The sequence below is a fragment of the Megascapheus bottae genome, chromosome 14 (genome assembly GCF_031878675.1).
Source record: "Megascapheus bottae isolate mThoBot1 chromosome 14, mThoBot2.hap1, whole genome shotgun sequence".
NCBI lineage: Eukaryota > Metazoa > Chordata > Mammalia > Rodentia > Geomyidae > Megascapheus > Megascapheus bottae.
In genome coordinates this window covers 39352122-39363678 of record NC_143522.1, presented here as the reverse complement: position 1 = coordinate 39363678, position 11557 = coordinate 39352122, and the positions used below count along the sequence as shown (strand labels likewise).

At 35.3% G+C, this 11557-nt stretch overlaps 1 non-coding gene across 1 annotated transcript; it reads left to right on the top strand.

The window, feature by feature from the left end:
- Nucleotides 1-10751: 10751 nt before the first annotated feature.
- Nucleotides 10752-10858, top strand: LOC150055094 (U6 spliceosomal RNA). Its single transcript, XR_016537739.1, has one exon. It is a non-coding gene; the product is annotated as a U6 spliceosomal RNA (small nuclear RNA).
- Nucleotides 10859-11557: the final 699 nt, after the last annotated feature.

Here is an 11557-nt window from a genome sequence, read left to right as displayed (position 1 = left end):
AACTTTGTTTTATTTATAATTTTTGACACCAAATTAGAGATAATTATTCATCTCCTGCTCTCTGGAAACATGAGGTTTCTGAAACACAGGATTTTCTGTTCTAAAACTAAGTTGATATCCCAAAAGAAGTTTCTACATTGTAATTTTGAGTTCATTCCTGAATATTCTGCTTAAATGCTGGAGATCTGAATTAAATCTTTCTTTCTTAAAATCAATTCACGACACAATTGGGAGAGTTAGAGTGGCCACCTAACTTATCATCTAAATGCAGACAACTTTGAGAGTGAAAAAGAGCCATGATGAATAGTTAAACTAAAAAAATAGAGGCAAAACAGATTGGGCAAATCCAGGATATATGAGCCCCTGCCCCACGGTGACACTTTGGATCTATGTGTTATAACTGCATTTCAAAACTTTTGTAACTTTCTATTTCAATAAAAACCAAAATATCATCTTGGCTTGCAAGACTCTAACTTATAAGAACACTTTATATCTCTAATGTTCCCTTCTTACTGTAAACCAGTTGCATTCTTTATCTCCCTTACAAACTGCAGATACACTGCATACTAAGACTTTTACAATGGTTGTTAGGCCTTCCTGTAACACTTTTTCATTAGACTGATTGTTAGGATGTCAACTTCTCACTGAGCTTTATCCCACCCATTTTAAATAGAAACTCATCATGTTCTGTGTCAGAAAAAGTGTAGGAGAATACAGCCAGGAGTTTGACCTAGTGGTAGAGTTCTTGCCTAGCATGCTCAGAGAACCTGGTTCCAGTTCTGGGTACCACATATACAGAAAAAGCCAGAAATTGTGCTATGGCTCAAGTGACAAAGCTCTAGCTTTGAGAAGTCCCAAGGACAGTATTCAGGCCCTGAGTTTTAGACTCAGGAGTGGCAAAAAAATATTATACATTAAAATTATTTTTAAGAGGTGTATGGTTATATGATGAACTTGCTAAATCATGGTGATATTCTGAACATATATTCCTATGTAAAGTTTTATATTTTTGACTCTATTAGTTTTTTATTCAGTTTCACTATTAGAAACAGGTATATTAAGTGAATAACAGGCCAAAGGACAGATAGATGCATAGTAAAGAACAGAATCCAGAAATAAAGAAGTACAAACATAATGAATTATTTATCTGTTTTGCAGTACTGACGACTGAACTCAGGGCTTCTCTCTTGCTAGGCAAATACCTTAGCATTGGAAGCATTTGTCATTTTTTTGCCTTCACTTTGTTTTTCAGACAAGCTGTCCTAGTGGCCTTAAACCAGGATCTTCCCTGAATACCTATAATTACAGTGAGAGACACCATGCCCAGCCTGCAACTGCTTTTGTTTTTGTTGTTGTTGTGGTGGTTTACATAGTCATTTCAATAGAGAAGCTAGACTTAACTGGAGCTAAACACTAGATGTCTATGTGCACAAAAATAAACATTGACCCATATCTCAGACTTTACAGAATAGACTAAAATGTATCATAAATCAAATGTAAATTAAAAAACAAGAAAATAAATAAATCAAAGAAAACATGAGGAAAAAAATCAGTGTAAGTTTGGTTGGTTTGGTCTATAGTATAGGTGCAAGCATGAAACCATTATTCATAATTTTTAACTAAAATAAAGCATTTTTACACTAAAGGCAGTATTATGAGAATACAAGTACAACATAAAAACTTGGAGAAATGATAAAAAGCACATTACATACCAAAATAATGGAAATTACCTTCATAGATACATACATAAAAAGGATTATAGGAGATTTCTGGGTAGCCCAAATCTGACAGGGGTAAGGAGGTTCTTTCTGTATTAAAAAAAAACAAAACTAAAAAAAAATGACTGTGAGAGACAGGGTTCACGCTGCAGTCTAATCAAATAAGAAGGTACAAACTATTGATTGTAAAGATATTAACTGAAAGCTTAGATAAACCTTTATCATATTCTAAGAAAGTGAAAGCTGAACCATGAAGTTTCCATGAAGATTTCTCAACCTGGGCAAGGTTGACATATCAAAACTGCATATTCTGAGATGTCAGTGGCTACTATGTGCACTGCAGATTTTCTAGTGTCCCTAACACTTACCAGTGGGGGCCAGGAGCATTTCTTTTATAGTCTTAACTATTAACAAGGTGCTGCAACATTGCAAATGTCCCCTGAGAACAAAACTGTCTCTTATTGAGAATCTCTATGTATATAACACTGTGGACAGTTCAAAAACCACAGGACAATAGATGTCAGAATCAAGAAAAATGAGTAATGACAAGGGAGCTTTGGATGTGATGGATGTATTTTATATTATCTCTATATTGACTGATTTATGACTACATCTGTTTATTCAAACCCATAATGGTATATACAACAGAGGGTTAACTTTACTGAACATAGCATAAATAAATCAAGAATAAGCAGGTGAGAGGAAATCCTTAATCAAATACCAGCTGTAACATATAACCTAAATGTAGCCTAGAGATTAATAGCATAAACATATTTGAAGAAATAGGGAAGATAAAATAACATTAACTTTAGTTACCTTAAAAAAGGTATTTAGATTGAGTCCTTTACCTTGAAAAACACTATTTAGATTGAAGCCTTTAAAGCTAAAGACAACAAAGAACTGTTACCTGTCCCGTGGAAATCATGCTGAAATATGGTTGGAGTCTCCAGAGATGTGATCCCTGCAAAACGATTAAAATTGTTGTATTCAGGCTCTGTTGGCTTCTTTGTCCTGCTAACTTCTAGCACATGGAAGCTCCTCCCCTCAATAGGATGCAACAGAAAGGCCCTCAGAAGAGGGCCTTGAGCTTGGATTTTCTACCCTGTAGAACTCTGAGAAAGTAAATTTTCAATGTTTTATAAGTTACCTTTGATAAGCGCTAAGTTGTAGAAATATAGATGGACTAGTATAGAACAGTAAACACTATCCTACAGTTGAAAACTCATTTTGCAAATGCAAGTGCATTAGGAAAAATGAAACTTACCAATGGTAAAAATTCAAAAGCCACAGATTTCTCTTTAGTCTTTTCATTTAAGTACCTATACACACACACACACACACACACACACACACACACACACACACACACACACACACACGTATTCTGATATTCTAAAAACAAGCTCTTATATGTGCAATGAACCTATTTGTTCATCCTAATAAAAAACAAAGCAAACAATATTCCTTTATTTAGTAACTTTACAATGGAAAAATTTGGCACATATGTCAACCAAGTAACTAAATTTAACATCAGTAATTTGAAAAGCCTATGACATTTTCAACAATGCATAACCTTCATTTAGTCATGTGAAAACACCACAAAAGTATAAAAAATTAATTGATACAGAGATAAAGGAAATGGGGGAAAGTAATAAAAAATGAATAGATGCATCTGTCTTCTTTCACCTCCCCTCTCTCTTCCTCTAGAAAACTGTAACTCTGCATAACCCACTTGATGATTATATCCGTGAATCCCTAGGCATGGCTGGTTAGGGTTCTACTCAGGACACAATGAAGATAAGTCCTCCTCATGTCTTACTTCTTGATGCATTGAAAAAAATACATGAAAATGATTTTGCAGATTCATATATGTACTTCCTCTATGACATCTATACAATTATCATATAGCTTTTGAGATTACTCAGATTCACTAAAAAGAATCATGAAAGATTGAAACTTTTTCTACAACCTTTAGATATCCATGAGACTGACAGAGAAACCACTAAACATTAGAAAAAAGCTCATTTTCTTTTTTGTTCTGATTTCAGAAGGTGAACTGAAAGTTACCTTCAATTGAATATTCTCTTTTAACATCAAGGCCCAGTGGAAAGATCTGCAGTTCTATTTGGATGTATTTAATTAGAGCCAAGTTCTTTCAAGGACTTTAGATTCCTCTGGTAAAGATCCAATAAAATTGTGTTAGACTGAAGCATTTGGATATTTTAAGCTCAATAAACAACATACCCAATTATTAGGCTTTTACCAGAATCAATATCCACTGCATTTACTAGCTCCTATACACTACAGAATCTACATAGTATGTACTGCTTACACCATGCCCCATCTTTAGTTAGTAAAGAACCCAGTTATCCTTTACTAGATCACATGCCTTGAAGTCAAGTTTCTCTTATTTAACTAATTACTGAGTCCTTAGGATTCATTTTTATTATTTTTACTTGGTTTACTGATTGTTTCAATCTACACATAAAATCCTAAAAGTTAGAATACATTAGTGGGGTCCTATGTGATATTTAATGCTTATATGAACTGCATAATATTTATATCAAGTGAAAGATATTTCTTCTTGAATACTTGACATCTCATTATAGTGATAACTTTAAAACTCCTAGTTCTTAAACTGTACATGGTATACCCAAGCTTCTTATTCCTATTTAACTATAAGTTACAACACATTGCTTAATATTTCCCCATCCCTCTTCTACTACTTCTTTTTTTTTGCCAGTCCTGGGCTTGGGTTCAGGGCTTGAGCACTGTCCTTGGACTTTCTCAAGGCTAGCACTCTACCACTTGAGCCTCAGCACCACTTCCGGCTTTTTGCTATGTATGCTGTACCAAGGAATCGAACCCGGGTCTTCATGCATGCGAGGCAAGCACTCTACCACTAGGCCAAACTCCCGGCCCCCTATTCTACTACTTCTGTACTGCTACTTTATATAAATTAATTCATCTAATATTTTCTTATAATATTTGACTTATTCCACTGAACATGATGATCTTCAGTTCCTTCTATGATGCTGGAAAATATTGCAACTTAAAGGATTTCAGTGGACAAATAATATTTTATTCTGTACGTGTACCAGGATTTCTTTATCTGTTCAGCAGTTCATGAACACTATTTGTTTGATTGTCTGGCTTTTGTGAGTAGTGCTGCCAAAAACTGAGGATACTAGATGTCATATTGACAAACTGATTTCCTTTCCCTTGGCTGGACACACAGGAGTGGCTTTGTTAGGTCTCTTTTTAATACTCTGAGGATTCTCCACACTGCCTTCCATCTTGGCTGAAAAAAAATTTCCATAGTATACTCCACTTTGCTTTTATCTACATTCTCACCAACACCTGTTGTCTCTAGCCCTTTTGATAATAGTTATTCTTATTTGAGTGAGATGAGTTCTTAATGTGAATTTGACTCCCCCTTGCTGATTTTGTGGCGGTGAATTATTTTTTGTCATGTCCCACTTGGCTATTTTCACAGCTTCTTTTGAGAAATGTCTCTGTAGGCATGTTGTCCACTGTTTGAGTTTTTTGCTATGAAGCTTCTTCAATAATAAACTTTTTCTTTGCTTTTCAAAACATTCAGTTTCATTGTCAGAGTGATGTACAGAGGGCTTACAGTTATGTACATGAGGTAGTGAATACATTTGCTGTTAAACATTGTTACCCCATTTCCCCCAACCCTCACTTCTCCCCTCCCCTCTTCCTGCCCCCAACACTTCAAAATTGTAAAGTTCATTTCCAACATATTGTCTTATGACATAAGGATACTCAAAAGTAAACTCTTATCAGTTGTATAATTTGAAAATGCTTTTTTCTCCAAGATGAAACTAGGTGCAGGAGGTTTTCAGTTTTGTGTAATCTTGTTTAATTTTGCTTCAATATACATTCCACATTTTAGAAGTCTTATCCAAAAAGTCATTGGCTATTTTAATCTCTTATGTTCTCCTCTATAGGTTTTATAGCTTCAGATCTTATATGTAAATTTTCAGTTCATTTTGAGTTGAACTGTGTAACTAGAGAGAGGACTTTCACTTTATTCTCCTGAATGTGGCTACCCACTTAACTCAGCCTTTTTGAGAGCAGTATCATTTCTGTAATGCACAACTTTAACATCTTTATGAAAAGTCTATTGACTCTAGAAGTATAGGTGTGTTTCTAGGCTCTTGGTACTATTGGATTGGTGTATGTGTTTTCTTCCAATGCCATACAATTTTCATCACTACAGCTTTGTGTGTATTCAAGTAAAGTAATGTGATAACCCTTGCTATTTTTTCTTTGGATTGTCTTTAGCGAATTCCATTCTTTCATAGTTCCACAAAATTTTAGAATTATTTCTCTAGTTCTCTGAAGAGTGCCATTGGTATTTTCATAGGGATTGTTGAACCATAAAATATTTCTTGTCCTTCAAAGGCCTCATATCTAAAATATATCAACAACTCAAAAAATTGAATCACTCCAAAAGTAATCTCCAAAGTAACAACCATCCCATTAAAAAATGGGCCAAAGTCTTAAAGAGAGTCTTCTCTGAAGAAGAAACAAAAATGGCCTATAGACACATGAAGAAATGCTCAACATCTCTGGTCATAAAAGAAATGCAAATCAAAACAACTCTAAGATTCCACCTCACTCCAGTTAGAATGGCCAGGATCAGGAAAACGAATAATAACAGATGCTGGAGGGGATGTGGCCAGGAGGGATCACTACTACACTGTTGATGGGAGTGCAAACTCGTTCAACCACTATGGAAAGCAGTATGGCAGTGCCTCAAAAGGCTAAACATAGAACTTCCCTATAACCCAGCAATTCCACTACTTGGAATATACCCAATATTCTAGAAACAAGGACGTACTAATTCCACTAGCACAACAATGTTCATTGCAGCATTATTCACCATAGCAAAGATATGGAACCAACCTAGATGTCCCTCAGTTGATGAGCGGATCAACAAGTTGTGGTATTTTTACACAATGGAATTCTATGCTGCTGTCAGAAAAAACGACATTGCCCCATTTGTTAGGAAATGGAAAGACTTAGAAAAAATCATATTAAGTGAAGTAAGCCAGACTCAAAGGAACTTAGGCTCAATGGTTTCCCTCATTTGTCATAATCACTAGAAACCTTGGGCTCTACTAGCAGAGATTTCCAATAGAGCAAAACCTTGATACATAAGGCCATATAGTATGAAGCTAATTGAAAGGACCTCCAGGATATTGAAACAAAAGCCATATAATGAATGATTGTTGTCCTTAATGTACTATGTTATCTCTCATCTCCTCTGCTGTCCCTTGGGTATCTCATATTGTTACAGTATCTCACTCTGTTGTCTGATATATTGAATTTATTTGTATTTGGTCATTTGAAATTTGATAGGGAAGGGGGGAAAACCAAGATGGGGGGTGGATGGTGGGTGGGGGGGAGGGTAATGGGTACCAAGACATGTGAAAGGGTATCAATGTATGTGAATTAATGCACCTTCTATCTGGCAAATATCATGTAACCCCTTTATTAAATACAATAAAAATATAAACAAAATATTTCTTGTCCTTGGGTACAGAAATTTTGTATGGGAAATAGTTATCTTTCTGTAAGTGATACAACTGGTAAGAGGTACTATAGGTTCTATAGATATTTAAGTAACATTGCAGCAATTAATCTGATTATTACACCATTGTGAAGTATGATTTCTTAAATCTCCCTCTGTGCTTTAACTGTGAGTCTCTGGTTGATAATTTATTAGTATAGGTTACCGATTTTGTCATACTTAGATACAACTTCCCAAAAGTGTGCTAAGTCACTTGAGTAAAGATATTTATCTAAACAAATTAATCTCTTAGTGTGTAAGGCCTTCATTCTACTCCTATGAATGATCAACTTCTTTCGATTTTGACAAGTATGGCTCAAGCAGCTAAACAAGTATGAAAGCCATGAGTTCAAACCGTAGCACTGCAGAAAAGGAAGCTTGACAAATATGATTATGTACACTATTCTTTATCACAAAACCATCCTGCTATTTTACATTATATTGCCAACAATCTACCACACTCTCTCTTCATGTGATCTGCTGTGTTCACAGCATTGAGTCTATTATTCTTGAAGGATTATAAAATGAGTCTTTCATTCTTAGTTAAATTGAGAAGAAAAACTTTTGTTTTCAAAAGAGGTTATGGTGTTCTTTATAAAGATAACAGTTTATATAAATACAATGTATATGGATAAAAATAGTCATTTTTAAAAAAACACACAATTTCTTTAAAGCACACATTTTAGCTGCTGTTATCAGAACTAGTTGTACTAAGTATAGTTTGTATGTGGGGTGCACTTATGAAATAAATACTTGGAGATATAAATTCACTTTTGTTGAGAAGGGATACTTTATCCTAAATGCTAGACTTTTTTCCCTGCACAATGTCTCATATATGAAAACATTAGTAAATTATGACCTTTGTAAAAATATGTATGTCCTAACTTAGTGAGATAGATGTTGGGCTACAATGTAACCGGGAAGTATGACAAACGGAATATGTGTTGGAGAAAAGGAAAGAAACATTAGTAATCTGAGGGTTTTTTTCTGATCAACTGACAACAAAAAAATAACAAAAAATAATAAAATATTGCCCTAACACAGGGTTATTAAACTTATGTTTTATAAACAGTACACATACTGAATTCCACCAAAAGATCAGTAGCAATAAAGAACGCAAAAGCCTGGAGTCATGGCAACAGACAGAAAGAGGGGCTGGTCTGAAGTCAGTCTTGTATGTCACGTGTTCTGGGATGTCATATATTGTTGAAATCAAGGAAGTCCCAGCCAAGTAAAAGAGGAGACAAGAGGGGATAGGGGGAGAGAAATGGGGACAAAAACATGAGAAGGGGTATCAATGTGTGTGAAGTAATACTCAATCTCTCTGGTGAATATAACTGTAACCCCTCTATTAATTGCAATTAAAAATATTGGAGAAAAAAAGAGACAAGGAATAGCCACATTCCTGTGACTTAAAATCTATTTTCTTACAACCAGTACTTTTTTATCCTGAGATTTGGACTCTATTGTTAGTTATAATCTTAACTCATTGGAGACAGACAAGGCCAATACATGTGTGGGCTGCTTTGCTTATTCTATGTTCAGTGATTGGCGAAATCTGAATCTAAGGCCTAGAAGAGTGGCTGACTGCTGTGGAAAAGGGCAGATTGACTGGAGCCAGAGTCCAAATGACAGAGTAAACTTTAGTCACTTATTATTCTGCCTCAAATTCTCCCCAAAACTTACTAGTTGAAAATAAAATGATCATTATCCTATACTTTTAATGAATCAGGACTCTAGTAATGGTTTGGCTGGGTGTCTCTGGCTCGTATTGCAATAACTGCCTGACTAGAGATGGGACTCTTGACAAACTCACACATGAGGCCCTGGCAAGAGTTAAAATGTTTCCTTCCAAGCACATGGAAATAGGACTCTTCCCAGGCTTGCCTCAAACATGGCAGCCAGCTATTTTCTGTGTGAACACTCCAGGAAAGATGAAGGAAGAGTGCCAGTCCAGAAGTCAAAGTCTTCACAATCCATTTTTTCACATTCTATTGTATAGGACAAGTGAGTAAGTTGGACCCACAGTTAAGAAAGGTTGATTCCACAGACTAAACACCAAAGCAGGAAGTCAGTTTATCATTTCAGAGGGTGCTCATGACTTGATATAGTCTCACAAAAGTTATTCCTACCACCACTCTAACACTTTGCACTTAATTCTTAAACTCTTACATTTGCATGCTTGGATATTTCTATCTAGGTAGTTGTAGATTTATAATGGCATAGGTCCAGCTGAATACTTATTTCCTCCTTTTATACTTAGTTGATAACTGTCCTGTAGAAAAAGATGAACATCTCTGCAAAAGCTAGCAAGTTCAATTTTCCTAAAGCATATATTTTTTTCAGTATGTAGCAGTTCCCTGCTATTAAGATAAGAAATAAAATGAAACTGAGCTTTCAGCCTTGCTTGTGAGACAGGCTCTTTCCCACTGATACTTTCTTTGTGAAATGTAGATATGAGAATAAAATCAATACTTCTTTCATAACAAAATCTTGATGAATGCATGGTGTCTATGCTCAGAAACCCCAACGTGTAAATTTTTAATTTTTTATTTTACTTTACATAATAAAGTAAAACTTAAAACCTAAGCTGCATTTCAATATTCTGCTTTAGTTCTTTCTGTTAGAAATAATTTTGCTTCCCAATAAGCTTATAGTATATTACAATTTAATATTTCCTATGCAGTTAAAAAAATCCTACAAAGAATAAATAATTTTGTTTTCAGGACAGTAAACAAAACCCTCAATTTTATACTTAAATCCTATTTTAATGATTGGGTTTAAGCAATGATATTTAAGCATTCCAACTCAATTTTCATTTGATTTATCATGATTTAGGGTTATTTAGAGAAATAATTCCAATTAATGATCCTTTTTTCTCAAAAGTATACTACTAATATAGAAGATGAAAATCACTTCTAGAATTGTTCTGGAATGATATGATTATAAAAAGTGGGTAAGAAGAAAGTGGCACTGTGACTCAGTGAGTTGTAGAGTGCCTGGAGCTGAAAGGCTCAGGGACAACACCCAGGCCCAGAGTTCAGGCCCCAAAACTGACAAAAAGAAGTGGGTAAGAATCCATTTTATGCACCTGTGTTGGAATTCATACTATTCTCAGTTACTATTTTCATCCAAAATACATCCGTACGTGTTTTTTTTTTTTTTCCCTTCTGCTTGTCCTGGGGCTTGAATTCGGAGTCTACACACTCTCCCCAAGTTTCATGGTACTCAAGGATACCACTTGAGCCACAGTATCACAGTATAACTTCTGGCTTTCTCTGCATAGTTTGTTGTAGATAAGAGCCTTGTGCACTTTCCTGTCCTGGCTTTCTTCACACTGTGATCCTCAGCTCTCAGCCTCCTGAGTAGCTAAGATTACAAGACATGAATCACAAGCACCCTGCTCATAAGCATCTTTCAAAAGGGCAGTTGGCGTGCTTGCTTCAGCAACACATATACTAAAATTGGAACAATACAGAGAAGATTAGCATAGCTCCTGCGCAAGGATGACACGCAAATTCGTGAAGCGTCCCATATTTTGCTGCTCATAGGAATCCTTAACTTCCCACCACCTTCCATTTAACAAATCAGATAAAAATCAGTAAATGGTCAAGTGTCTCAGGTGCTGGAGCACTAGCCTTGAGTATGCCCAAGGACATTGCCCAGGCCCTGAGTTCAATCCCCAGGACTGGCAAAAATAAATAAACCAAGCAGGAGTTTGGCCAAGTGGTAGAGTGCTTGCTGAGCATGCATGAAGACCCAGATTCGATTTCTCGGTACCATATATGTAGAAAAAAAATCTATGATGGGCTATATACTCTATAGACATAATGTTTTATTTTATAGATTAATATATATCTATGACATACAAACCCTCAGCTTAGTTTTAATTATATTCTAAATCTAAGTGCCAGTGATTATATACAGAGAATCCCTTCTTGAATGCTTGTTTGTAAAACATGACATTTGAAATATGATGTGAAAATCAATGCTGCACTATTGACAATAGCCAAGGGATAGAAACAACCCAAATTCCTCACTACAGTTGAATGGATACAAAAAAGGTGATATATATATATATATATATATACACATACACACACACACACACACACACACAATGGACAACAGACAAGATAAAATAATAGCATTCGCTGTGAAGTGGATGGAACTAGAGAAAATCACGTTGAGTCAGAGAAGTCAAGACTAAAGGAGCAAAAGGGACTGGTACCCTTACTAT